Genomic DNA, 10495 nt, shown 5'->3' with positions numbered 1-10495 from the left:
GACAATTCAGTTTACGGTGAAGATACCTATTTCTGTATTGTATATATCATATTGTACTCTAGGTGTTTCAAGAAGTGAAGATATATAGCTTTTAGGTTTTCTTTGGGTCCGCCATTGAAAGTAGTTTGGAGGATTTGGAGGATCAGGTCAATAAGGTTAAGTTCACTACAACCTCATATTCACTAACGTGTATCTTCACTACTAGCTTATTTTCACTCAATTATATCTTCACTATACCCTCTTCTTCACTACACCGTTATTTCTACCATACCATCATCATTGTACTTCCTGATGTTTACTAAAAGTAGTTCTTATCTTCACTACATAATCATTTTGAATAAACTTTACTCTTTAAAACCCTTATCTCTACTACATTCGTATCTTCACTACATTCGTATCTCCACTACAACCTATCTTGACAATATCCTTATCATCACTATACTCTTCCTCACTACACTCTCATCTTAACATCATCCTTCTGTTTACCGAACTTAGTTCAAAGTCTGACTTGAACGTAGCTTTGGAAAGTTTGTGTTCCTCATTGTGTTACCTCCTTATTATCATTGTAAACGGCAATTGTCACCACTCCCTAAACCCTCATCGTCACTACACTCTCATCATTATCATTACTTCTTGATGTTCAATACAAAATTTCAACATACATATTTGTCTTCACTACAGAATAATTTTCATTGCACCTTAATCTTCATTACTCCTTGTTTCAGCTACATCCGTATCTTCCATTCATTCCTACATCTTATATTAGTTACATCTTTACAATATCTTTATATCTTCTGTGTTCCGTCTTTTGGAAAATTGAAAATGAGAGGGAAGGATTTCCAGCCTCCCGCTCCCTCAAAAATTAGTCGCCTTGTACGACACGCAGGGAATATGAGGCAAGTATTCTTTCTTCCCTATCACCAGGGATAACAGCATCTGGTGTTCCCAGACGGTCACCCATCCAAGTACTAACCAGACCCAACGCTGCTTAACTTCCCTGATCGGACGATATATGCATATATGTATATATATATATATATATATATATATATATATATATATATATATATATATATATATATATATATATATATATATACAAGACTGAAAAAAATGAATTTCCCAAATAAGAAATGGAGGCGCCGGGGTTTGAACCCGGGTCCTCTCGCATGCCAAGCGAGCGCTCTACCACTGAGCTACGCCCCCAAGAACATATTTTGGGACTTAGTATTATATAGAGCACTGAGATTACCACGGCAAAATACTGATTGACCGACCGTTGCCGACTAGCCGGCAAAATAACCACAGGGTAAATCTCCATGTTGCTGTCGTGTTTTCCTCTCAATTTTCCAAGAAGAATTGAGTTTTACTTCTTTATTTTTGTTGCAATAGACTGGAACTAAGCAATAGACTGGAACTAAGCAATAGACTGGAACTAAGCTGACCTGGTATGAGGTCAGAGCCCTCATTATCATCCCTGCTAACTACTGGAAGCAGATTAAGTCGTTCCACAACCGATGTCCGGCCCATGTTAACTCTGATGTGCCCAGCAGTTGGAGGAGGATCGCCAGAAGCTTCTGGAAGATTTCAAGGACGTCTTGGTGGACCTAACCCTTTCAGATAAGGTCGAAAACCCCAATTTATTGTGAAGATCTTCACTATAACGTTGGACGAACATACTAAATGTTGCACACATGTGATGCGGACAAAATGAAAAAAGAAAAAGAGAAAAAATATGTCTGGTGTGGGTCTCGAACCCACGACCTTGAGTATGTGAGACTCACGCTCTACCACTGAGCTAACCAGACAATAGAAAATACGTCTGTTTCTTCAATTTGAATTAATGAAAATCTTTGCGAGGCAGCGTTTAGAAAAGAGAGATGTCTTTGACGAAATTTACTTGCTTGGCTCCTTCTTCTGTCCCTCATTATCGAAAGTAAACATACTGAAGGATATATATATGTATATATATATATATATATATATATATATATATATATATATATATATATATGTGTATATATATATATATATATATATATATATATATATATATATATATATATATATATATATATATATATATATATATATATATATATATATATATATACGGGTAGCTGGAAATCCTCCCCTCTCGTTTTTTTTAATTTTCCAAAAGAAGGAACAGAGAAGGGGGCCAGGTGAGGATATTCACTCAAAGGCCCAGTCCTCTGTTCTTAACGCTACCATATATATATATATATATATATATATATATATATATATATATATATATATATATATATGTATATATTTTTTCTTTTTTGCCGCTGTATATATATATATATATATATATATATATATATATATATATATATATATATATATATATATATATATATATATATATTGTAAAGTATCACAATTTTGCGCGTGATCAAGTATATTCCTGAGTCCACGGGGAAAATGAAACATAAGTTCTCAAGTGCACTTTCATGTAATAACCACATCATCAGGGGAGACATAAGAGAGAAATATAACAGTCAGTTGATATACAACGAAGAGACGTAGCTAGTACGCCATATGGTAAACATGTGATTGTCCGAGACAGACAGCAAGCGTATCATAAACTAATCATGTGGACAAGATGAATTCCTTACAAATTTTATCAACACTAAATTTATGCAATTTGTATAGACCATCACTTATATCAAGATTATAATTCTTTGTGTATTTAATGATAGAAGATTCAGTGATATTTCTCGTGGTACTGGAGTTAGAGATTATAATGCCATCTCAGTTATTAACTCTAACTCCAGTACCACGAGAAATATCACTGAATCTTCTATTATTAAATACACAAAGAATTATAAGCCTTAAGGAAACATGCAACATGGCGGTCAAACTATGAGATGCACAAATGAAGTTTATGAATGGAATATCAGTGAGACGAACTAGTTGATGAATGAATGAAATTGTAATAAAGTCATGATGAATGAATTAAAGTGTAATAAAGTCGATGAATGAATGAAAGTGTAATAAAGTCATAGTTTAAAAGGACAAGATATTGGCAGCCAGGGAAGAGTGGTCCAGTTAAATGGAAGGGTTGAAAAGTTCGCGTTATGTGACGAATTTTGATAGATTTTGCAAGTTTCCTTTCCTATGATGGAACGTAAAAGTTTGTGCTTAGTTCTAGAGACAGAGTTCATAGGTTTATGTTTTAATGATGAACATCAAAGGATACCATTGATTTAACTGACTTTAAAAATGTTCAATTAAATGAATCATTACATACACTAGCTGCTTTTTGGCGGAGTTAAAAATTCGCATTTTTCTGCTAATTCTAAAGTAGGTGTTAAATTGACGGACTTAAAAGTTCGAGTTTCAGCTTTAAACCTTGTGTTTGTATGACGTATCTTAGAGTACTTGTTAATATAATGCAAGTGGAAGGTTTACGTTTAAAAGATGGTGTTTAAATGTTAATTAATGAATGACAGTTAAATGGATAGATTTTAAGTTCGCGTTTACGTGGGCCACTTTAAGGTTAAGGTTCGTACGTACCAGGTTGACCAGATGGCGGTAGTGTGTAGACACAGCCATACCAGGTCGTATTTATCATCATTAAAGTCACCTTCCTTACTTACTTATGGCGGCGATGAAATTCACTGGTTCTTGATTCTGCACCAATTAACCTATCAGATAATGGTACAATGTTTGCCTGGTGTTGCATATATCACGTCTGTTGTTGAAACACAAGAATGCCAGGTGACTTTGGGAGTGGATGATAATGTAAAGATCAATATAAATGTGGGAAATCTTGAACCGCCATCACCAGACACAACACATGTTTGGATCTGGCGGGGGGAGGGACTTGCCTGTGACGTCACGATGCCCCGCCTCCAGCCTGGCGCCGCTCTGTGTGTGTGTGTGTGTGTGTGTACTATTTGTGCAGTGTTTACTATTTGTGCATTATGGGAGAGAGTTATACACTCGTGTTGTCCCGTCTCTTAACCTTATAAGTATATACTATACATTTGCTCCTGGAATTTGTTCAGTTTAGTAAGTTAGAGAGAACTTCCAACTTTATTTTCTCCTGGCAGGATGGCCGGGTGGTTTAAGGCGCTGCTTTCAAGTCATTGTCCGGTCTTCCGGGCGTGGGTTCGAGTCCCGCTCCTGAGAAACATTTATCTTTCTTTTTTCCATAAAACAAGACTAACCCAGAGACAGCAGGAACCAACAGAGCAGGGTTGGTTGGGACACAAGATATACACTAATCCCTGGGATCATTCCATCCAATGGAAAATGAAAAACATAAAAATAGAAAAACTTATTTTTTTCCTGAAAACATGTTGACTTATATTCATTTAATGGTTACGAAAACTAAACAATATACACCAAGATGAGTATAGGTTCAAAATAATGTTACAAGGACAGATCAAGACAAAATCATGGTTCGTGGAGTTTAATTCTTTTAACTCAGTGTAACACCGGTATGTGGTATATTTAGACCATATTGTCTTGTTATATTAGGAAGAGGAAACTGTATTGAATGTTTTACCGTGATTATCATTATAGTACAGTATCATTTATCATAATTACATCATTATTATTACTATTATTATTATAATCAATATTATCATTATTATCATTATTATCATTATCATTATCATTATTATTATTATCATAACTATTATCATTATTATCATAGTACAATACTATTTAACTAACTTACATCATTATTATTACTAGTATCATAATCATCAATTTTATTATCATTACTGTTATTATCATTATCATTATCATTATCATTATCATTATTACTATTATTATTGTCATTCTTATAGTACAGTACTATTTATTGTAATTACATCATTATTGTTACTATTATCATTATTATCAATTTTATCATCATTATCATTATTATTATCATTATCATTAATATTATCATTATCATTATCATTATCATTTATCATTATTACTATTATTATTAGTATAGCACAGTACTATTTATCATACTTACATCATTATCATTAATATCGTTGCCGTTATCAATTTTATCATTATTATCATCATCATTATTATTATTATTATTATTATTATTGTTATTATTATCATTATTATTATCATTGTTATTATTATTACTATCATTATTATTATTATTATTATTATTATTATTATTATTATTATTATTATTATTATTATTGATACCATTATTATCATTATTATTATTATTTATTACTATTATTATTATCATCATTATTATTATCATTATTATTATTATTATTATTATTTTTATTATTATTATTATAATAATAATAATTATTATTATTATTATTATTATTATTATTATTATCATTATTATTATTATTATTATTATTATAATAATGATTATTATTATTATTATTATTATTATTATTATTATTATTATTATTATTATTATTATTATTATTATTATCCTTAGTATTATCACTATTATTGTTTTTTTTTTTTTTTTATACCTCGTCGCTGTCTCCCGCGTTTGCGAGGTAGCGCAAGGAAACAGACGAAAGAAATGGCCCAACCCCCCCCATACACATGTACATACACACGTCCACACACGCAAATATACATACCTACACAGCTTTCCATGGTTTACCCCGGACGCTTCACATGCCTTGATTCAATCCACTGACAGCACGTCAACCCCTGTATACCACATCGCTCCAATTCACTCTATTCCTTGCCCTCCTTTCACCCTCCTGCATGTTCAGGCCCCGATCACACAAAATCCTTTTCACTCCATCTTTCCACCTCCAATTTGGTCTCCCTCTTCTCCTCGTTCCCTCCACCTCCGACACATATATCCTCTTGGTCAATCTTTCCTCACTCATTCTCTCCATGTGCCCAAACCACTTCAAAACACCCTCTTCTGCTCTCTCAACCACGCTCTTTTTATTTCCACACATCTCTCTTACCCTTACGTTACTTACTCGATCAAACCACCTCACACCACACATTGTCCTCAAACATCTCATTTCCAGCACATCCATCCTCCTGCGCACAACTCTATCCATAGCCCACGCCTCGCAACCATACAACATTGTTGGAACCACTATTCCTTCAAACATACCCATTTTTGCTTTCCGGGATAATGTTCTCGACTTCCACACATTTTTCAAGGCTCCCAAAATTTTTGCCCCCCTCCCCCACCCTATGATCCACTTCCGCTTCCATGGTTCCATCCGCTGACAGATCCACTCCCAGATATCTAAAACACTTCACTTCCTCCAGTTTTTCTCCATTCAAACTCACCTCCCAATTGACTTGACCCTCAACCCTACTGTACCTAATAACCTTGCTCTTATTCACATTTACTCTTAACTTTCTTCTTCCACACACTTTACCAAACTCCGTCACCAGCTTCTGCAGTTTCTCACATGAATCCGCCACCAGCGCTGTATCATCAGCGAACAACAACTGACTCACTTCCCAAGCTCTCTCATCCCCAACAGACTTCATACTTGCCCCTCTTTCCAAGACTCTTGCATTTACCTCCCTAACAACCCCATCCATAAACAAATTAAACAACCATGGAGACATCACACACCCCTGCCGCAAACCTACATTCACTGAGAACCAATCACTTTCCTCTCTTCCTACACGTACACATGCCTTACATCCTCGATAAAAACTTTTCACTGCTTCTAACAACTTGCCTCCCACACCATATATTCTTAATACCTTCCACAGAGCATCTCTATCAACTCTATCATATGCCTTCTCCAGATCCATAAATGCTACATACAAATCCATTTGCTTTTCTAAGTATTTCTCACATACATTCTTCAAAGCAAACACCTGATCCACACATCCTCTACCACTTCTGAAACCACACTGCTCTTCCCCAATCTGATGCTCTGTACATGCCTTCACCCTCTCAATCAATACCCTCCCATATAATTTACCAGGAATACTCAACAAACTTATACCTCTGTAATTTGAGCACTCACTCTTATCCCCTTTGCCTTTGTACAATGGCACTATGCACGCATTCCGCCAATCCTCAGGCACCTCACCATGAGTCATACATACATTAAATAACCTTACCAACCAGTCAACAATACAGTCACCCCCTTTTTTTATAAATTCCACTGCAATACCATCCAAACCTGCTGCCTTGCCGGCTTTCATCTTCCGCAAAGCTTTCACTACCTCTTCTCTATTTACCAAATCATTTTCCCTAACCCTCTCACTTTGCACACCACCTCGACCAAAACACCCTATATCTGCCACTCTGTCATCAGACACATTCAACAAACCTTCAAAATACTCATTCCATCTCCTTCTGACATCACCACTACTTGTTATCACCTCCCCATTTACGCCCTTCACTGAAGTTCCCATTTGCTCCCTTGTCTTACGCACCCTATTTACCTCCTTCCAGAACATCTTTTTATTCTCCCTAAAATTTACTGATAGTCTCTCACCCCAACTCTCATTTGCCCTTTTTTTCACCTCTTGCACCTTTCTCTTGACCTCTTGTCTCTTTCTTTTATACTTCTCCCACTCAATTGCATTTTTTCCCTGCAAAAATCGTCCAAATGCCTCCCTCTTCTCTTTCACTAATACTCTTACTTCTTCATCCCACCACTCACTACCCTTTCTAAACAGCCCACCTCCCACTCTTCTCATGCCACAAGCATCTTTTGCGCAATCCATCACTGATTCCCTAAATACATCCCATTCCTCCCCCACTCCCCTTATTTCCATTGTTCTCACCTTTTTCCATTCTGTACACAGTCTCTCCTGATACTTCCTCACACAGGTCTCCTTCCCAAGCTCACTTACTCTCACCACCTTCTTCACCCCAACATTCACTCTTCTTTTCTGAAAACCCATACTAATCTTCACCTTAGCCTCCACAAGATAATGATCAGACATCCCTCCAGTTGCACCTCTCAGCACATTGACATCCAAAAGTCTCTCTTTCGCACGCCTGTCAATTAACACGTAATCCAATAACGCTCTCTGGCCATCTCTCCTACTTACATAAGTATACTTATGTATATCTCGCTTTTTAAACCAGGTATTCCCAATCATCAGTCCTTTTTCAGCACATAAATCTACAAGCTCTTCACCATTTCCATTTACAACACTGAACACCCCATGCATACCAATTATTCCCTCAACTGCCACATTACTCACCTTTGCATTCAAATCACCCATCACTATAACCCGGTCTCGTGCATCAAAACCGCTAACACACTCATTTAGCTGCTCCCAAAACACTTGCCTCTCATGATCTTTCTTCTCATGCCCAGGTGCATATGCACCAATAATCACCCACCTCTCTCCATCAACTTTCAATTTTACCCATATTAATCGAGAATTTACTTTCTTACATTCTATCACATACTCCCACAACTCCTGTTTCAGGAGTATTGCTACTCCTTCCCTTGCTCTTGTCCTCTCACTAACCCCTGACTTCACTCCCCAGACATTTCCAAACCACTCTTCCCCTTTACCCTTGAGCTTCGTTTCACTCAGAGCCAAAACATCCAGGTTCCTTTCCTCAAACATACTACCTATCTCTCCTTTTTTCACATCTTGGTTACATCCACACACATTTAGGCACCCCACTCTGAGCCTTCGAGGAGGATGAGCACTCCCCGCGTGACTCCTTCTTCTGTTTCCCATTTTAGAAAGTTAATACAAGGAGGGGAGGATTTCTGGCCCCCCGCTCCCGTCCCCCTCTTATTGTTACTGTTATCATTATCATCATTATCACTATTATTATCATTATTATTATTATTATTATTATTATTATTATTATTATTATTATTATTATCATCATTATCATTATTATTATTATTATTATTATCATTATTATCATTATCATTATTATCATTAACATTATTATTATCATTATCATTATTATCATCTTACTACAGTACTATTTTTTATAGTTACATCATTATTATTACTATTATTATTATTATTATTATTATTATTATTATTATCATTATTATTATCATTATTATTATTATTTTTTTTTTTTTTGCTTTGTCGCTGTCTCCCGCATTTGCGAGGTAGCGCAAGGAAACAGACGAAAGAAATGGCCCAACCCACCCCCATACACATGCCTTGATTCAATCCACTGACAGCACGTCAACCCCGGTATACCACATCGCTCCAATTCACTCTATTCTTTGCCCTCCTTTCACCCTCCTGCATGTTCAGGCCCCGATCACTCAAAATCTTTTTCACTCCATCTTTCCACCTCCAATTTGGTCTCCATCTTCTCCTCGTTCCCTCCACCTCCGACACATATATCCTCTTGGTCAATCTTTCCTCACTCATTCTCTCCATGTGACCAAACCATTTCAAAACACCCTCTTCTGCTCTCTCAACCACGCTCTTTTTATTTCCACACATCTCTCTTACCCTTACGTTACTTACTCGATCAAACCACCTCACACCACACATTGTCCTCAAACATCTCATTTCCAGCACATCCATCCTCCTGCGCACAACTCTATCCATAGCCCACGCCTCGCAACCATACAACATTGTTGGAACCACTATTCCTTCAAACATACCCATTTTTGCTTTCCGAGATAATGTTCTCGACTTCCACACATTCTTCAAGGCTCCCAGAATTTTCGCCCCCTCCCCCACCCTATGATCCACTTCCGCTTCCATGGTTCCATCCGCTGCCAGATCCACTTCCAGATATCTAAAACACTTCACTTCCTCCAGTTTTTCTCCATTCAAACTGACCTCCCAATTGAATTGACCCTCAACCCTACTGTACCTAATAACCTTGCTATTATTATTATTATCATTATTATCATCATTATCATCATTATCTTTATCATTATCATTATTATTGTAATCATCATTATTATTATCATTATTATCATTATTATTTATTATTTGTTATTTATCATTATTATTTATCCATGGGGATATGGGAGAAAGAATTCTTCCCACGTATTCCCTGCGTGTCGTAGAAGGCGACTAAAAGGGAAGGGATCGGGGTGCTGGAAATCCTCGCCTCTAGTTTTCTTTTTTTTTTTTTTCCAAAAGAAATAACAGAGAAGGGGGCCTGGTGAGGATATTCCCTCAAAGGCCCAGTCCTCTGTTCTTAACGCTACCTCGCTATCGCGGGAAATGGTGAATGGCATGAAAGAAAGATCATTATTATTATCATTATAATCATTGTCATTATTGTCATTGTTATCATTATCATTATTATTATCATTATTATCATTATTATTATTATTATAATTATCATTATTATTATTACTATTATTATTATTACTATCATTATTATTATAATTATCATCATAATCATTATTGTTATTATTTATCTAATGTACTTTCTCGCTGTCTCCCGCGTTATCGAGGTAGTGCAAGGAAACAGACGAAAGAATGGCCCAACCCACCCACATACACATATAAATACACACACGTCCACATACGCACATATACATACCTATACATTTCCACGTATACATATATATACATACAC

At 36.0% G+C, this 10495-nt stretch overlaps 1 non-coding gene across 1 annotated transcript; it reads right to left on the bottom strand.

Moving 5' to 3' along the window:
• Window positions 1-1134: 1134 nt before the first annotated feature.
• TRNAA-GGC (transfer RNA alanine (anticodon GGC)) lies at window positions 1135-1206 on the bottom strand. Its single transcript has one exon. It is a non-coding gene; the product is annotated as a tRNA-Ala (tRNA).
• Window positions 1207-10495: the final 9289 nt, after the last annotated feature.

Source organism: Panulirus ornatus, chromosome 25 (genome assembly GCF_036320965.1).
Source record: "Panulirus ornatus isolate Po-2019 chromosome 25, ASM3632096v1, whole genome shotgun sequence".
Classification (NCBI taxonomy): domain Eukaryota; kingdom Metazoa; phylum Arthropoda; class Malacostraca; order Decapoda; family Palinuridae; genus Panulirus; species Panulirus ornatus.
Note: the sequence above shows the minus strand (reverse complement) of the source record. Positions and strands in the feature narration are given on the sequence as shown.